Raw genomic sequence first — 15,335 nt, 5'->3', positions numbered from 1 at the left:
TATTAATTGGGCTAAGTCGACTTTGCGAAGATTTCTTCGTGAAGCTCGCTGCACAAAGCTTTTGCACTAAATGTTCGGTAAAAAGTCATACCGAAGTCAACTTGGGGCTCAATTTAAAGGCTGCCATATTCGTAGCGTTCATTAATTAATTCATCTAGTTTACATGTGCCAATAATGTTATAAAACTGTACCTAAGGAGATATAATAACGATTGGCTGTAGCTTTCGAACACAGAAAAAAATATTTCAGTATTGCAGTGTCGAATGTAAACAGAACAGTCTCAAACGCCATCTTTGGTTTACGAAACGTCACGAAGTGACGTCAACGGTCTAAAAATAGCCCAAGTCCTGGAGAACTGTTGCTAAACAATGCAATAAAGAATTAATTATTTTTCGTAATTGGTAAGGACTTCAAACCTAAAACTTTGCATGAAGCTTAATTTATACATCCCCGCAACGATGGGAAAAGCCCTGGAAGTAATGAAACTAATTAAATAGGACTATGTCAGCCTTTAAGGACAACCTTTACCGGTCTTCATGCTACTTCTATCACGTGCAAGAGCCTTCCCAAACGTGCTTCATCGGTGCTTTAATCCCTTCTCCATCATCTACCGTTGGCAAAGGTCATTCGGAAAGATACATACTTGTGCTTTACCGGACGCGGCCCACTTTAAAGTGAAGGACGGGTTTTTTAACCAAAAATTCAGTGCATAAGCTTCGTGCAATATCAGGCTTCACCGTCTTACAAAACACTGCGGCCCGGATACGTAAGCTTACATGCATGCCATCTACGTATTTCAAGTTTCCTCCGTCGCGATATAACCTTGAATGGTTGAAAACGACGTTAAACACCAAATAAAGAAAGAAAGAACAAATTTCAAGTTTCCTATTCATGTTTGTGTGTGTGTTAACACCTTCATGCCAGTGTTTGTTTGTTTGTTTGTTTGTTTGTTTATTCGATGCTGGTGAGTGAAAGGTCCCAAACTCCTCAAAACAGTATAACACAACTGCATCATTTCCCTCCGACAATTAACAAGCGTATATTCTCCATAACATATAACCACAGAACCTAATGACAGGCTGACATAATGATCAGGCAATTAAGATAATAACACAGAGTTAGCATCCCTCTCCCCGCAGAGCGACGCCAACATTTTAAACCCCTCCAAGCTGTATTGATAGAGTGTCATGTGTGGATGAGCGAGAGACCATTGTCTCCCGAAACAACGGAACGCCAGACAACAATTGCAACAGAACCGAGACGCCACGCTTGGGGGAATGCTGCAAACCGCGGGAAACTTGGACTGTCGCAGGTTGACAATGGGAGAGGAAGTAACAAGTCGCGTAAGGCGAAAATACAATATTTAGTCAAGTAGCTGTCGAACTCACAGAATGAAACTGAACGCAATGCAACGCAGCAAGACCGTATACTCGTGGTCCACCGCTCACGGCATAGGCAGTGAAATTGACAAGAAGAGCGGGGTAGTGGTTACGCTATGCTGCATAGCACGCTTTTCTGTACCTCTCTTCGTTTTAACTTTCTGAGCGTGTTTTTAATCCAAACATATCATATCTATATATTTTTGGAATCAGAAACCGACAAGGAATAAGATGAAAGTGTTTTTAAATTGATTTCGAAAAAAAAATTTTGATAATAATTTTTATATATTTAATTTTCAGAGCTTGTTTTTAATCCGAATATAACATATTTATATGTTTTTGGAATCAGCAAATGATGGAGAATAAGATAAACGTAAATTTGGATCGTTTTATAAATTTTTTTTTTTTTTTACAATTTTCCGATTTTTAATGACCAAAGTCATTAATTAATTTTTAAGCCACCAAGCTGAAATGCAATACCGAACCCCGGGCTTCGTCGAAGATTACTTGACCAAAATTTGAACCAATTTGGTTGAAAAATGAGGGCGTGACAGTGCCGCCTCAACTTTCACGAAAAGCCGGATATGACGTCATCAAAGACATTTATCAAAAAAATGAAAAAAACGTTCGGGGATTTCATACCCAGGAACTCTCATGTCAAATTTCATAAAGATCGGTCCAGTAGTTTAGTCTGAATCGCTCTACACACACACACACACGCACGCACACACGCACACACGCACGCACATACACCACGACCCTCGTTTCGATTCCCCCTCGATGTTAAAATATTTAGTCAAAACTTGACTAAATATAATGATGATACCAAAAGGATTACTCTTTCTTTCTCTCTTTTTGTTTCTTTTTTTATATTTAGTCAAGTTTCATTTTTTTGATAAATGTCTTTGATGACGTCATATCCGGCTTTTCGTGAAAGTTGAGGCGGCACTGTCACGCCCTCATTTTTCAACCAAATTGGTTGAAATTTTGGTCAAGTACTCTTCGACGAAGCCCGGGGTTCGGTATTGCATTTCAGCTTGGTGGCTTAAAAATTAATTAATGACTTTGGTCATTAAAAATCTGAAAATTGTAAAAAAAATTAAAAATTTATAAAACGATCCAAATTTACGTTTATCTTATTCTCCATCATTTGCTGATTCCAAAAACATATCAATATGTTATATTTGGATTAAAAACAAGCTCTGAAAATTAAATATATAAAAATTATTATCAAATTTTTTTTTTCGAAATCAATTTAAAAACACTTTCATCGTATTCCTTGTCGGTTCCTGATTCCAAAAATATATAGATATGATATGTTTGGATTAAAAACACGCTCAGAAAGTTAAAACGAAGAGAGGTACAGAAAAGCGTGCTATCCTTCTTAGCGCAACGAATACCCCGCTCTTCTTGTCAATTCCACGGGCACTGCCTTTGCCACGGGCGGTGGAGTGACGATGCTACGAGTATACGGTCTTGCTGCGTTCAGTTTCATTCTGTGAGTTCGACAGCTACTTGACTAAATATTGTATTTTCGCCTTACGCGACTTGTTTCTTCTTTATTTTTCTCTTTCTTTCTGTCTTTATTTCTTTTCTCTCTCATTCTTGTTTGTTTCAAAATGAATAAAAACCATAACAAATAAGAGATATGAAGAAAAACAAAGACGAAACAAGACAAAACAAAACCACTCTCAAAAAGAAACAAACTAACAAACAACCAAGAAAACAAACAAAAAGTAGAAGTGTCTTCAGGATTTTTGTCTTTGGCCGCACACACACACACACACACACACACACGCACACACACACCCCTCCCCCGACTACCCCCAACATACACACGATAAACCACACACGGTGTCTTAATTATACCCCAAAAGGAGCGATAACCCTTCTTTGCACTTAAATTTTTTTTTTAAATAAAAAAAATCAGAACAAAACCAAGAAGAGAAAATGACCATCCACACGCTAACAGGGCATCAGTGAGACAGATCGGTGCTCTTTGTACAACACACTCTCGACTTTAAATCTCCGTTGCAGCAAAGGGCAGGGTAAAGAATCTCTGTTTAAAGACACCCTCCGTGGGCGGGGATGTAGCTCAGTCAGTAGCGCGCTGGATTTGTATCCAGTTGGCCGCTGTCAGCGTGAGTTCGTCCCCACGTTTGGCGAGAGATTTATTTCTCAGAGTCAACTTTGTGTGCAGACTCTCCTCGGTGTCCGAACACCCCCGTGTGTACACGCAAGCACAAGACCAAGTGCGCACGAAAAAGATCCTGTAATCCATGTCAGAGTTCGGTGGGTTATAGAAACACGAAAATACCCAGCATGCTTCCTCCGAAAACGGCGGGTAAACAACGGTCATACACGTAAAATTCCACTCGTGCAAAAAACACGAGTGTACGTGGGAGTTTCAGCCCACGAACGCAGAAGAAGAAGACACCCTCCTTCTCGTGTAAACGATCATGTAAACCACCACAGACCTGTCGAAGCTTTTACATGTACATGGGATAAGAGCATCGTTCTACTTTGATAAATACCCACATTTAAAACAGGCATGGGAATTGAAAATTGTAAAAAAGGCTGAAAATGTATAACTGAAGTCGACTAGGGGGGTCCGGGGGCATGCCCCCCCCCCCCCCCCCCCCCCGGAAAAAAAATTCTCCAAAGAACCCAGATGGTGCAATCTGGTGTAATCTGAGCTCCAAGTTTGCCATTAAATTCTGTTTGTAGAATCTGAGTTTTTAGTTCCAATTTTTGCTTTTTTGAAGGAAAAAAATATATACATGTATTATATGGTTTAAATTTGTTAAAAAATTGATCTGTTGAGACAAACAGGAAAATGTAACTTGTAACACAATCTGTGCAATCTGGTTTACTTTCAAACATAAAAGTTCAAGTAACTGAGGCGGGCGGTAGTAGTGCGTGAACAAAGTACGAAAAGTTTTCGCGGGCTTTTGCGCAAAGGCAAAAGTAACCGGTGCTTTTTTTGTGTGCATCCCCCCTTTATTTTTTCGGCGGACACTTTTGCTTTTTGCGCGGAAAATAAAATTCGGCGGAAACGGCGGACAATTCCCATGCCTGTAAAATAAAACTCTGGCTGATTCCTGTGCAGACTGAGAATTTCAGGTTCTGTTGAATTAATTTCATAGGTTGACAAAGGGGTCCGTTACGAAATTAATTCAACAACAAAACTCCACTCTACACAGGCAATGACCAAGACATAGATTTATTGGTATGTGTTCAAGTGGGAACATGTTCTAATAGCATGTAAAACATCAGGCAGAATTAAGATTTTGATGATTTACAAGATGGTTTACACAGAAAAGAAAGTATCTTTAAAACATGCCTTGTGTCCCAGTTTAAAACAGCTGAAGGGAGCGCGTGCATGTTGCGACAGTAAGCAAGTTAAAATGTCAATGTTCGAGTCTTGTTTTGTGCAATTGAATCAAATCTTCGTACGCTCTCTTGGCGTTTAGAAACAGCGCTGGGAATTTTGAAACCCTCTGTCATATTCGGTCTTGAAACTGACTTGACAGAAGACGTGAAGTTAGCGGTTCGCTGTCAAAATCACGGATTAATTAGTCTGTCCTGTGGCTAAGGAGTGTCATTTTGATTTGACGAATTAAAATCAACTCTGTCAATAACCGTCCTTGTTTGTGTTCATTTTCTGTCTGTCTGTCTGTCTGTCTGTCTGTCATTTTTTCTTTCTTCTCCTTTTTTTCAATTTTTTTAATTGAGCAAAGCACAATATGTAGGGGCACCGAAGGACCAGGAACAAAAACAACAACAATACCGCTTGGTTTATCGCGGTTTAAAATGTATCATGTAAGACGGATGACATCATCACCTTAAAATTCTGTACCTTTGGGGAAAATCTTTAAAAACACACACCAAAAACAACACCAAATAAACACAATCAAAATCTACGAAGAACGATTTAACCTTCCTTTAAACCTGTTTCGGGGGGGGGGGGGGGGGGGCAACAGAATGAGTTTGTAATTGATCAAAGACAAAAGCAATTTACTGTAATTATTCCAAAGGGATGTTTATGGGGTCGAAAACATGCATCGGAGAAAAACGGTGTAGCGGTTTTTAAGGACATCACTGCCGACAACTCTGCACCCATGGTTAAGTTTCATTTAATGATAGTCCGGCCTTCTGCTGCTTTCTCGAGGAAATCACTGTCTGAAATGATTACTCTGGATGATACTGTTGGAAGTTCGAAAAAGAATAAGAATGGTTCCTTTATGAAATATTGAATACTTGACTAAGGGAAAAAAAACGAAACATGATTACACGTTTCATATATTAACTATATACATTTCTATAGTCTTGATTTTGGAATGTTAGCAGTGTATCTAATTCCGGCACGGTTGGCCTAGTGGTAAGGCGTCCGCCCCGTGATCGGGAGATCGTGGGTTCGAACCCCAGCCGGGTCATACCTAAGATTTTAAAATTGGCAATCTAGTGGCTGCTCCGCCTGGCGTCTGGCATTATGGGGTTAGTGCTAGGACTGGTTGGTCCGGTGTCAGAATAATGTGACTGGGTGAGACACGAAGCCTGTGCTGCGACTTCTGTCTTGTGTGTGGCGCACGTTATATGTCAAAGCAGCACCGCCCTGATATGGCCCTTCGTGGTCGGCTGGGCGTTAAGCAAACAAACAAACAAAAAAAGTGTATCTAATTCGGATTCTTTTGCTTGTATGATTAATTGTTAGTTTCTGTTGGAAGGTAAAACTTTAAAAACTGACTGTTCTCAAACGTTGGGTTCGTCAAATCAGAAGGTTCAGCCTCACGTAACCCGAAATAAGAACGAAAAAGATCAATCAGAGACGACGACAATAAGCATGACCGACAAAAGATGTCTGCCACCACCCCACACTGATTATCTACGACACTTGCGGGAATGAAGTGTAACACAGAAAAAAGAAAGAAAGAAAGAAAGAAAGGAAAAGGAAATTAAATCAAGGGGGGGAATTGAAGAGGAATTGAGAAGAAATGCTAAAAGAAAGAAAAAACAGTGGAAAAAAATGAAGAAAAGTAAACAAAAATAGGGAGGGAAATGAATAAAAATACAGAAATGGCTGGTGCAAATATGCTTGAGGTAGTCACCCTGAACAGGGATTTGCCGCTGAAGGCACAAGGGCAGGCACAGGTTGGGGAAGGGCGTGTTCGGGGCTGGAGCATCAGACACGCACAGATGTTGAATTGCTGTCGTAAAACGCTACCGTCCATTTTTCGTCGTGTAGTTTAAGTTTCAATTTTACACAGCGACTTTGTCTCCGATCAGTCCATAAATCTTGGTCAACATGTCTGATTATCAAATTACAAAGGGTGATGAGACTGTCCTTGTTCTTGATGACGCAGTCATTTGACGACTACGGGCAAGCAACACGTAGGCCTATACTCTCTTCTACAAAAACATAAAAAGACAGATTTTTAAAAGAGAAGAAAAAGAGAGGATAAAGGAGTTGGGATGGGAAGAGGAAAACAAATAATGACTTACAATGAAAAGTATCAACATTGGTATGCAGAAATAACAGCATATTATAGGCTCCTGTTTCAGTTTTCCTGGCCGTATGATTTTGCTAATTATGTCAAAATGTGGGACAAAAAGTCGCTCTTTCCTTCTTTTTCTTACTCTTACTCTCGCTCAATAGGAACGCCGTTTTCTTTCGTTTTCTTTTCTTTCGTCTGTAGGGGAAGGGCTCCTAATGTGGACCACTTTTTGTTTCATGCTGATAACTAGCTTGTTTTCATTTTGTGTTTGGTAGTCCTTCTTTCTTAGGTTAACCGTTAGGCCTAATTAGAGTGAAATAACTTTGATAGATATTCAGCAAAAATTAAATACAGAAAAAAGGGTCTATATTAGGAGCCTGGGAGCCTAATATGGACCACTGAAGCGGCCTTCTCGAATCACTGTAAAAAGCCCCCTATATTTCAAAATAACATGATACCACTTAGTGTGCAAGTCAGACTAATCAAAATATGCTTTAGATTTATCTGTTTCGGGTTGATGAGAGCATTATTTGAAGCACACCAGGAAACTAAAGAAGCTTATCAAAAACAGAGTAAAAATAAGTGAAATTATCAACTTCCACGAAAAGAAGACTATTTGTAATATATTTTTTAAATCTCGAAGGCTAGTTATAGGTTATTTCCAGCAAGCTTCTGAATGAATTAATGAAAATAGCATTTAGTTTTTATTTTCTTCGATTTATTGAAGGTGGTCTATATTAGGGAACTCACACATACTTTGAGATTTTGCTATTATTTTTTGTTTGCAGTAGAAATTCGGGTTCAACACTGCTAAAATGTAACAAATACGGTTTTAGCTGTCATATGTAGCAATTTTTGTGTGATAAAAGTTTCGGCTGTGGACAGAAATGAGTCCGTTTTAGGCGGCAAATTTAGAACGAACCCAGCCAAATGTGAAAAAAAGAGAAAAAGCCAAACGGTTTTGAGGTTTGTGTTTCTGCAACTGTTTTGACATGTGAAAGTTATTAATTATAAGAGAGGGTGAATACAGCCAATGAAATTGTTTTGAGCACTCTAGCGCCGTTAGTTTGTCAGAACAGGAGGTGGTCCATATTAGGAGCCGGTCCATATTAGGAGCCCTTCCCTACCTGTTTTAAAACAACGATTCGCTTCATACCACACCCCCCTTCACACACAAAAATCCTAAATATGTCGAACGCCGGACCGGACTCGAGTCATTGACATAAGTTGACTAAAATGTAACAATAAGCTTAGGCGAAGCAAAATGACGACCTTTTTTTTCAAATAAGCAAATCTGTAAATGTTATCTCAAATTATGACGAACATCATTGGTGCGTCACTTTCAATTTCGTCACGAACAGAAAAAGAAAGGAATTGAAAAGAACCCCAAAGACAACACGTACATGTCGTTCTTGCTTCCGGCATCACGCATCTTGTTTTAGCAGTTTGTCGTTGACACTGATTAATTCAGGGACTACTGGGAAACGTGGCCGCGTGAGGCCCGCAAAGCTACCAGGAGACACTATACAGAATCTTCTACACACCCTGTACTGAATGAAACGACGATGCCAAAGAGAAAAGAACAGAATAAACCCAAGGCAGTGAATTCCGAGTGGGAAGATAAGACGTCTGTTCTGTGGCCTTCCAACAGCACGACGGAGGACGTGACAGTGGTTGTTGAAAAGTGCATTTCCAAACTAGGATTGTCCGAGATTCACAGGTATCAATGGATATTGCCTGGGAGTTCATACTGTTATGTGATTTTAGATAGACAATTTTGGTGTATGTTTGTTCAAATTTGGCTAGTTTCAAGAAGGTTTGTCAACAGGTTTTGGTGGTCAGATAATTGTAGGCTAGCTATCAAATCGGATCAGAATAATGATTAGATTCACATACACTGTCCAATCAACACACACACACACACACACACACACACACACACACACACACACACACACACACACGCGTACACACACACACACACGTACACACACACTTACACACACACACACACACACAAACACACACACACACACACACGCACACACACACACACACACACACCGTGCTACTCTTTTCAACTACTTAATTACTTTAAAGTTTTCACTGCTTTTTGAAGAGCAGTTTTGGTAACAAGACCTCTGCTCGCTCATTCAGATGCCGCTAATTTCGATTTGCTGAAGATCACAAGAGGCTGAATATTACAAGAGAGAGAGAGAGAGAGAGAGAGAGAGAGAGAGAGAGAGAGAGAGAGAGAGAGAGAGAGAGAGAGAGAGAGAGAGAAAGAGAGAGAGAGAGAGAGAGAGTGAGAGAGAGAATATACACTTCACACCACTCCCACAACCCGACTTTACAAAATCACCCACTTCAATGTCACAACAGATCAACCGAGCCTGACGATCACTTAGACGAGCAGATCAAGGCATACATTCACCAAAGACTCGAACTTGGAGAGCCCGGCGAAGCTCGACTGGAAGGCTTGCAGAGCCTCGTACGGCAAGCGCGGGAACAGGTCTCGCAATCCAAACAGTATCTTCACAAGACACACGATGCCTTGGAGAAGAAGGTTGAAAAACTTCACACTTACACGCAAGCTCCACAGGGATGGCTTGTGGACCTCTGCTCTCTTCACAAAGAGGTGATTCTTCATGGTAGGGTTGTCATCGATGGATGGATAAAGGAATTGTTCTCTCTCTCTCTCTCTCTCTCTCTCTCTCTCTCTCTCTCTCTCTCTCTCTCTCTCTCTCTCTCTCTCTCCCTCCGTCTCTCTCTCTCTCTCTCTCTCTCTCTCTCTCTCTCTCTCTCTCTCTCTTCATATTGAAAATGTCGCATATATGTTGTATTGTACAAGTACAGTGGAGCCCTCCCTCTTAAGATCTCCAATAATCTGAAGAAATCGGGTCGTAAAGGGAATGGGGACTTTAAATGGGGCAAATTTACTGACTTTATGAACAGAAAATCTGAAAAACTAGTCTGAAAGGGAGGGAGGCTTTAAAACGAGGTGGGGGCGAGGTCTTCTAAGGGGGGGGGGGGGGGTGTCCACTATAACACCAGCACCTTATGCTGTTTCAGATCTTGCTCCACCTCACCCCAACCTTTCCAACAGAAGACCCGTGTGATGAAGTGATGACCGCTGCCAAAGAGACGCTACTCTTACAGCTGAGCGTAGACGAGCTGCACGTGCCACCACGCCTCATCGTCACTGAGATCAGAGCCAGAAAACTGGACAGTGACAGTACCCGTGATGGTGAAAGTCGGCCAAAAGCCGAGAAAATAGGCGAGAGAGTCTTGACCCACTCGGGAGCTGGTGGCATTAAAGAGACACAAGCATCATCTTCCGAAATTGGAGCTGTTGAGGATGATGTACAGTTGTCGAGTGCCAAAGCAGAGGGCAACAAGAAGTCATCGCAGTCTACAAAACGAGTCACCGGCAAAGGATTAAAGTCATCTGCTTTGAACCGAGTGACAACCAAGGAATCGATCTCGCCATTGGCTACGAAACTACTTGCCAACAACAAACCAGGATCGTCACATGCAGACCAAATCACTGGCAGTGATTTGCAGTCATCATCTTCCAAACGAGTGTCTGGCAAGGAATCGGGTTCATCTTCTACGAAGCGAGCCACAAGCATGGACTCGGAGTCGCAGTCACAATCTGTGAAACGAGGCACAAGAAGAGAACCGCACTCATCAGCTATGGACGAAGTTGTCACAAACAAACCAGGATCATCAGATGGAGATCAGTTCACTAGAAAGAAAAGCTCGTCCTCTTTTAAACGAATAACAGCTGGGGAATCTGTCTCAATGTCAACGCAGCGACTGACCCCCGTGGAATCGCAGACGTCATCCATGGAACGAGTGACAACAAAGGAATTGAGCTCTTCGTGTGCATTTCTAAAATTATGCCCATGTCCAAAGGACAGCTTGGTAAATGGTTGCAGTAGTCCAGTCGTCTCAGTGACTGAAGTCGCCTCTGATGCTGCAAATGAGATAAGCTACCCGGGTGCTTCTAGTGCGTCTGTTCTTGTAGCTCCACTCCACTTCACCCAGGACTGCCTTGGTCACAACAAAACTCACAACGCCAGACAGTACAGCACAATTTCGCTTTTACAACATCTTCTAGACTGGTCCGAAGAAACACAGAATCATAAAGAAGAAGAAAAACGTCTGTGCCACACCACTGAACGGCTAAACATCGACCTTAACTCGGGACACAACAAGCCAAGTCATGAACATCCTCATACAATCAGCAGCAGCATCAATAAACCTCGTACCAGCAAGACTCACAAAGACGATCTCGCGGCGTCTAGCGATAGAATGGACATGAGGGTCGTCCGGGTCTCCAAGGAGGCTCTGTTGCCGGAGAGCAGCGAGAAGCGAGTGTCCATCCAGGGTCACTACCTGAGAGGGGACGGCGAGGAGCCTCTCCGCTTCATGGTATTTCTGTACAGGGACGAGCGGCCGGACACTGAGATACTTACCAGTAAGACTGTTCTGTGTGGGACGTACGTTAGAGACATGCTGACCACTAGGAAACGACTGAGGTGGAAGTTTCGCCACGAGTTCTGATCGACGTAGGGTCTCAGCATTGTTAACCCGCCACAGTGAAAATATACTTAGCTCCGGCATGGTCAAAACAAAAACGTAGTAGCTATGTGGTCAAAACACAGAATTAGCTATGTGGTCAAAACACAGGCTCAGCTCTATGGTTAAAACAACCTGTCTTTGCAGCTCTGTGGTCGAAACAAAGACTAAGCTCCGTGGTCGAAATAACTGACTCGGTTGAAGTAAGACTGAGATTTCAAGTCCGAATCTGTAGTTGGAGTGGGGATGCCAGTGACTATCACGCAGGCTTGGGTACTTGGCGGATATGTGAAATCGTCTCAAAAACTGTTGCATAATATTTCCCCTGGAACTATAAAAAAACAAAACACAACACTATATCAGCCAAAAGTTTAACGATTATCATATGTACACGAGTTGGATACGCGTAAACTTCCATCCACGTGAACTTCTGTGCACCTGCGGGACTTTACGGGACGATCGAATCTTGTGTGTTTTCTGCTCGACTGACTTGCTGCCCATCCAACGGACATTGCCCCCCCCCCCCCCCCCCCCCAAAAAAAAAAAAATTAATAACTGATTTATTTTGCAGGACAGACTGGAGCAGGATGTTTAGTGCAAAGTTGCTTGTCAGTAAAGAGAGAGAAAGAGAGTGAGACAGACAGAGATCGAAAGAGAGTCACAGACAGAGTTGCTACAAAAGATGTGTCATCAATGATAATCTTTTAAATTCGAGATAATCATTTGGAAACAAGAAGGGCAAAGCCCATACGACTCACATGCTTTACACATTTTTCCTACCAAAATACATGTGACCTTGACCCAAGGTCAAGGTCATCCAAGGTCATGCAACACAAAGCTGTTAATTCAAGACATAGGAAGTACAATGGTGCTTATTGGCTCTTTCTACCATGAGATATGGTCACTTTTAGTGGTTCACTACCTTATTTTGGTCACATTTCATAAGGGTCAAAGTGACCTTGACCTTGATCATATGTGACCAAATGTGTCTCATGATGAAAGCATAACATGTGCCCCACATAATTTTTAAGTTTGAAACAGTTATCTTCCATAGTTCAGGGTCAAGGTCACTTCAAAATATGTATACAATCCAACTTTGAAGAGCTCCTGTGACCTTGACCTTGAAGCAAGGTAAACCAAACTGGTATCAAAAGATGGGGCTTACTTTGCCCTATATATCATATATAGGTGAGGTATTGAATATCAAAAACTTCAGAGAAAATGTGAAAAATAGCTGTTTTTTAGGCAACATTTATGGCCCCTGCGACCTTGACCTTGAAGCAAGGTCAAGATGCTATGTATGTTTTTTGGGGCCTTGTCATCATACACCATCTTGCCAAATTTGGTACTGATAGACTGAATAGTGTCCAAGAAATATCCAACGTTAAAGTTTTCCGGACGTCCGGACGGACGGACGGACGACTCGGGTGAATACATAGACTCACTTTTGCTTCGCATGTGAGTCAAAAAGTCAAAAGCCTTCAACATGAACATATTGACAACAAAAATGCATTATGGTAAAGAAAAGACTGACAGATACAGAAAACTGAAGCAAAGTAAGAACACAAGAAAGTTGCTACGGCACTGCACACATAGTATATTACATCTGGCCTTTCAAATCAAAATTACCGGTTATCGACAGAAAAGGGCTGAATCGAATTTAAGAAAAATTGTATGCAAAATTAAAGATAAATTTCGTGCTGCTATTCAACCCACCCTTCTTCTGATAATGAGCCGATGAGATAAGGGGTTGCTTCGCAGTAAATGGGAAGCAACTGCTCTCGTCACCGTCGCGGGTACTTCCTACCCAAGTTGCTTCCCTTGGATATAGAACTCGCTTGCCACCGCTTTTACGTCTGTGTCACAAATGACTGCGAGGCTTTTTCATTCTCGTGAATTTTTTTGTTATGGTATTCTCAACAATTGCTTTGGCAAATGAAATATAGAAGAGCAGAAGTATTAACTTATTTTGTCTTTGTGTATTTGCTGTTGAGGGAAAATCATCCAGTTGCATTTGTTCGAAGGATGCATGATCCAATTTTAGTGTGAAATTAATTATGTTGCATGCTCTCCATCCTGAACTCAGGTCAAAATGAGTTACTTCCCTTCGGCTCTCATTTATCCCTTCGTTTTTCTTCTCTGGAGGGGAAATCGATTTTTTTTTTATATACATATAATTTTAGAGCTTTTCGTAATGTGTTATTGATATAAGCAGATTCGCGATCGTCGATAATGATTTTTCATGGTGTTGTGTAACTTTTTAAATTACAAAGGAATTGCTACGTAACAGTTTTAAGCGAGCTATCTTTCGCGGATGTATTTACTGTGCAAACAACTCTAAATATGGCAAAAGTGTCACGTGATAATCAACTTTGTCACGTGATCATAACAAAATGGCTTCAGAGCGGACGATACTTTTTTCGTAACCAGTTGGGAGTGATGCAACAATATCACTGTCTCCTTTCCACAGCAGTCTCACAATTTCGACTTAGACCGATGTCTTTATCATAACTGAAGAACAGAACGGAGATCACTGTCGAAGTCGGCCATTATACAATCTCGTTCGTCTTATCAGAAACATTAGCGAAAAACCTATGGGAGACAACTCTGTATTCTTCTTTTGATAGATATCGGCTTTTAGCACCGCTTCTTTTCTTTTTTGCATAGTGATTATTCATCCTGTCAGAGACATGAGCGATAGCGTGGACCTTTGATTATCAGAATGCATGTTCTCATGAAACATCGCCCGTCTCTCGAAGAAACATCTTTTGTCTCAACTGTAATGCTTGTGAACATACTATATGTACACACACCCGAAGGAAAAATTAACACAAGAGCATACAAATCCTTGTAAGGAAATGTCTACATTGGGGAATAGCTCACGGAGCTTTTACCCAAACTGTTGGGTCACATTTAAGTTTTCACGAAAGTTATTGCGACCTCTCCTAGATATTATTATAACCTAGCAAAAAACTCTTTATAGTGGGATTCCAGACTTATTCTCTGTGGGACGCCTTTTTGGCACCAGTTTGTTTGTTTGCTCAAAGGTGGTCGTCTACATTTTTGCTTTTTTTCAATAATCTTATGGTTAGATTTCGCTAAAAAGTTATGTCGGATGATGAATGAAGTTATAGAAAAAAAATTATATGTAAAAACATTTTTTTATTTTTGGGTAGCGTAACTCACGCTTCCAATATTTTGTTTTCTGAGAACATGTGCTTTGCCTAAAAATACCGACCAATCAAATTCATGTCACTATGCTTATAGCAACGCCCCAACAAGTGCAGCAACAGTTTGACACTGGAGCGCTGTCCACGCTTTTTTTTTAAACGCACGGGATTTGAGGAGTTTGGCGATTGGCATTTTCCAAAATAATAAGGATATCCTACGCTGGAATACTACAATGAATTTTCAAACGGCTACACTGGCTTGTCTTTCCTGATCGAAAGGGGGTGTATTGTTGATATTTCAATTTGTAGATAATAATAGACTCTGCATTTTAATGGTCAAATGGCGATTTCGGTATAAAAATGTAGACAAGGACCTTTAACGCCCACGAAGGGCCATATCAGGGCGGTGCTGCTTTGACATATAACGTGCGCCACACACAAGACAGAAGTCGCAGCACAGGCTTCATGTCTCACCCAGTCACATTATTCTGACACCGGACCAACCAGTCCTAGCACTAACCCCATAATGCCAGACGCCAGGCGGAGCAGCCACTAGATTGCCAATTTTAAAGTCTTAGGTATGACCCGGCCGGGGTTCGAAACCACGACCTCACGGGGCGGACGCCTTACCACTAAGGTTTCGACGCCAGTCATATTTTTGTCCTACCTTTCACCCTGGAGTGAAACTTGCATTTGAATTTTCATGC

At 41.3% G+C, this 15,335-nt stretch overlaps 1 long non-coding RNA gene across 1 annotated transcript in view; it reads left to right on the top strand.

The window, feature by feature from the left end:
- The window catches only part of LOC138959462 (uncharacterized), a 381,943-nt gene that overhangs the window by 347,084 nt on the left and 19,524 nt on the right, over positions 1–15,335 (top strand). The gene's annotated exons all lie outside the window — the stretch shown is intronic.

The sequence above is a fragment of the Littorina saxatilis genome, linkage group LG2, assembly GCF_037325665.1.
Source record: "Littorina saxatilis isolate snail1 linkage group LG2, US_GU_Lsax_2.0, whole genome shotgun sequence".
NCBI lineage: Eukaryota > Metazoa > Mollusca > Gastropoda > Littorinimorpha > Littorinidae > Littorina > Littorina saxatilis.
Note: the sequence above shows the minus strand (reverse complement) of the source record. Positions and strands in the feature narration are given on the sequence as shown.